Raw genomic sequence first — 5008 nt, forward strand, 5'->3', positions numbered from 1 at the left:
GCGAGGGGGGGGGGTGAGGGGAAAAGAACGATCGCCGATCTACGAGACGAGACGAGACGAATCGCTGACGATTAGGAAAGGGATCGGCAACGCGGTTGCAAGGATGCAGATCGACTCGTAGCGAAGACGAGTTTTCGTTCGACGAATAACGCGTTTCGCGAGATCGTCTCGCAAGGCGAGGAACGTCTGGTTCGCGCAAACGGGGACGTTCATCGAACTTGGTGTTCGCGATTCTCCTCGTCGTTGTATCCGTCGAAGTCGAAACGTTCGCGGTTAATCTCGTTATACAGGCGAAAGAGGAACCCGTTCGACGAACGCGCCAGCTAGTTATCTTTTTCTCGAAACGTCAATCCTCGACTGCGATACTCTCCTCCTTTCGTTACGCCCTGTAGCCAGGTGATAGCTACATAGCTGGGCGTATACCCACAACATAGCAATTTAGCTTGCTCACGTGCGAGCGGTTAATGCTCTTACGGGATTTCGAAAAGATCAGCCAGCATTACTATGCTATTAGCGTAGCTAAAACCGGCTTGCTTCCATAAACCTATACTAACATGCAGCCACTTTATTCACGCCGGTCCATTCATGAACTCTTAGCCAATTTTCCTCATTGACCAATTGACTCGTCGCGCGACTCACCGCCACGTGACACGCGCGCCTGGGCCACCCAAGTTTCTTATTTTTCGCAACCGTAACCCGCCGACGACTCGTTGGAAATCCGTGTTTTGACTCGGCATCCACGACCACACAAAAATGACCGTTTCTTCGCGATTCGTTCCCCTTGTACGCCTGTTTTCGTTCTCGTTTAAACGGTTTCTACCTCGCGCGAGTCAACGTTATTACAGAAGCCTTACCTGCCACGTAAAGAGTCGAAGAAACGTCCCTGTCGCTAGACGGATCTACGCGTATGCTGGAAAACACAGAGAAGAAAACGGGGTGTTCGTTCGTTGGCGAGCCCGGTTTCGCACGATCTTCGCGGCTATAATTACGCTTAAATCGAGAAAAAAGATACAAAATACTCGTGTCACTTTCGCGTTAAATCGTGCGATTATGCATAATGCATCGAGGTAAGAAGCGAATATCGGTTAATCGCTGATAACGCGAACAGCGATGGTATCCTATTTTGCGATATCGCGTGATTACGATTCCTCCGTAAATAAAGCATCGACGCGTAACTCGCGTCAACGGCTTCAAGTACCTGGAACGTCATCGAACGCTGGACGACGCTTCGGTTGGGTTTCATGAAAAACATCACCGGCTCTATACCAACGGGAAATCAGTATCGGAATGTCCGCTACTTTCGCCGTGTATTTTGACGCTGCTCGAAGCTCGTTACGGCGACTGCATCGAGCAAACGTTCGCGCCCTCGTTATCTTCCGCACTCGTTCCGCCGCGCCGATTTAATTATCGTAACGCGGCGCTTAAAGATTATTACAGGCGTCATCCAACAGCGGAGGATTACCCGTGTCGTGTCTCGTTCTGATTTAAAGAACGCAAGAGTTCGCGGACAAACGTGTACTCCGTCTGTGGGACGATTCAAAGTCACGCGAGTAACTCTTTCTCGTGAATTTTCGTCGGCGGGCGAACGTTTCGAGAGATCGACGAGAAAAGAGAGGACGCGCGACGGAACGAAGGGCGACTCTCTCCGAGGCGCGATTCTGATCGGTAAAAGAAGGATAACAACGGATTTCGAGGTGCGGCGATCGGTCAGGAAACCTTCGGACGTACACGATCAACGAAGGGCGAGACTCTCGTTAAGCGATCGATGCTCGGCGTCCCGTGGCACACCGCGAAAGCACATTCGTACGAGGCTTAAAGTACTCTGCCAGGTTTTATATAGAATGTAGTTCATGCTCATCATCCCGAAGATCAGCCGGCTGAGCCGTTCGACAAACGGTTCGAACAAAAAGCACCGAAAAAAGACAACTCGGTGCAAATAACCTTTGCTACGTTCTCCGACCTTCCCCCCGGGCCTCTTCCTCGCTCTGTCTCTCTCTTCGCCCGCCTTTCCATCCCTTCCGATTTCCCTGTTCTCCCATCTGTTTTCCTCTTTCTCTCTCTTTTCCTCCTTTCTGTCTCCGTGTAGCTCCTTTTCATCCCGTCGCTTCCGATAGTACCTAGTTGCCTCCCTCTCTGGCTCGCGGTCTCGCAAGGCACACGGCTCTTTGACGAATAGAGAAAGACGGACAGAGAAGACAGGGAGAGAGGGAATTTGAAACTGAGGCAAGCCGCTTATGAGGCTTTCGTGTAAATCACCGGTGAAAGTCACCGAGTTACTAAGTCAATGAATTACTCCGTTCGCCGACCGAGTCAGTCGGGGTCACACACGTCTCGGGGTTACAGGGTATTATCGGCGATCTTCGCGATCAAATCGCCGATCGAGGGGAATATTTTTCGATCGCAGATGCCTTACGACGGACCGAACGCCTCCGTATTTTCCCAATGGTCTGGTTTCGATCGATCAGAGAAGACACTTGTCGTCCAACGTTTTGATGTTAATTGGATTCCACCGATGGATCCTCGGTGTTAATCCCGCCGTGGATTATCGTGCCGAGATCTTTTATCAGACATCTCGTCGGTACCGCTTTCGTCGTCCGACTACCGTTCGATCCACCGAATCATCCATCGTAATGTAAATTCGATCGACTGCACCGACACGACCGAGTCTATTACGCGCATTATGCGCCCGTGGAATCCTCGCGCGACGTCTCGTCAACCAACAAATCCCTCTACCTACGGCGACAACGAACGCCATTGATAGTGATTGATCGCGCACCCGTAGATAGAATCGCTACGAAGGAAAAGTCATGTTCAGGTGGATCTCGAGACTCGCTTTCGGACGGATTGCGCGCTAGATAGACCGGCTTTTCTTCTGCCAGCCGCTTTTGCTGGTCATCACGAAACGCCCCACGGGAGTCGTCGACGGTCACAACACGTTTCGTGTCGCAGGTGTTACGAGAAACGCGAGGAAAATCGCGTTCGACCGCGTGACAACGTCGAATTACGCGTAAAAGCAACGTTCGATCGGTCGTCGATATCGAATCTCTCGTGCCAAGAAGACGTTTAACTGGCTCGAGTCAACCGGCGCAACTTGTTCCTTGATCGACGTTCGTTTGTAATTCGATTTCTTCCAAACAATGGCCGATCTTCGAGCGGAGCCCCTGCGGAGGCCTCGATCCCGTGGTCCATTCACGTAATTCTGCCGCGTAATACTCGCGGGAACCGAGATACCGATCGGTCAATGAGAAATTGATTCTCGACAGTCACCCGCGTCACCGTCGTCGGCCTACCACGAGCTCCGATCTCCGTCGAACCACAAATATGTTTTAACGTAGACCGATCGAGCTTCGCCACCGTCCACGAATTTCAACCGTGATGTTTCTTTCTTCGTTGTTGCTCGTAGCAACGAGAAGTACGGAAAGGGGAACGTGGATAATCGCAAAGAAAAAAATTCGGCTGCTTTAAACGAATCTTGTTTCGATAGCAGAGATGGCCGTAAATCGCGTAATACCAGAGGCAGGAAGAGCGGCCGAATAAAGGTGGCAGAAGTGGGTGTTCCGAGGGCGGAATCCACGTTCCCACATTTATTATCCTCGAAGCCAAACCGGGACTAACGAGTTTTTGATCGACGCCGTCCGTGTCGGTCTATAGACACGATGGCATCGGTACCGTCCATCTATGCCTACCTGCTTCTCCATCTCTTCGCCTTTGTCCTCGGCCTCTTCCTGTCGCCATTGTCCAAGAAATCCGGCATTCCGCCGGACGGGAAGAAGATTTCCTTCGAACAAAGCAAAACCGACTCTCTCGACCTTTCTTCCTGTTCCTTTCTGTGCGATGGCAGTCGACTTTTCGGCCGACGAAACGAACGTTACGCCGCGAACGTTAAATCGTGCGCGGGACTCCGTCGAAGAAGGTGAACGAGAGTACGACGACGCGATTAATCGTCGCTGCTGAAGTTGCAGTGGCGGAGAACGAGCGGAGAACGATGCCGGGAGGAGCGAAGCCTTCGAAAGGACGATGCAAGGGGTCAGAAAAAAATCGCACGGTGCTGATTGAACGGAGAAGAGCAGCGATCCATTTTGCAGGGTATACCGTCCAGATTTCCCGAGGGAGTTTAACACGGCGTAGGGAAAACGACGTCGAGGGAAGAGACGGGACTTGGACTATTAGCGATCACAAATAGGCTATTACGGTCCCATTAATACAGTGCAACGACGAGACGTGCGTTGGTCGAAACACGAACCGCGGATACCAGACTTCCATCAAACCCGCGATCTTCCTTCCTCTCTCGTCTCTCTCCTTGTCCATCTAGCTTCTAGCTATTCTCCCCAGACGGCGGTACTTCTCTGTTTTTACCACCAACCGATGGTATAGGGTTTCCACGAGCCCCAGAGACCGGTAATCCGAGATTCACTTTGTGCGTAAGGTTCCGCGTGCACGTAAGCCGAGGGCATGCTCGAGAGCGTATGCACGCGTCGCGACGCCCTACTCGCGTCATCTCGCAGTCCACGGGCTCTGGCCATTCTGCGCCAGTTTCGATCGTTCAATGGAGAAAAGCAAAAAAAAGAAACAGAGAATAAAAAGATAAGGCCGAGAGAAAAAAAATATCATTTGAAATACCATCGACCCACGGAAGAGGGCAATGGCCTGTAACGAAAGCAAAGACAATGAAAAGAAGGGAAATTCTCGAGAAAAAATGTCGAGAGGGACGTTAATTTAAAGCAAATAGAAGAGTGGAAGCGCGCGTCGAGAGGCGAAACGCTGAAAGGAGCAGCAAACGAGGCGAGAATAAACGTAAGCTCGGCTAATCGACTAGGCAGCCGCGGAGAGCCCGTGCCACGTGCCGACTGGCAAACGTTCCGGTAGCAAACACCGCGACGTTGTTAGCCCAGTTAGTCAACATCGGCGCCTCGGATGTTAAGCCGATCCGTTGTAGCACCGACCAACTCATCCCCGACGTCTCCCTTTCCTGCGAAACGCGCACACGTTCGGCCACCCCATTCTCTCG

The sequence above is a fragment of the Bombus impatiens genome, unplaced genomic scaffold (genome assembly GCF_000188095.3).
Source record: "Bombus impatiens unplaced genomic scaffold, BIMP_2.2 scf_0647, whole genome shotgun sequence".
Lineage (NCBI taxonomy): Eukaryota > Metazoa > Arthropoda > Insecta > Hymenoptera > Apidae > Bombus > Bombus impatiens.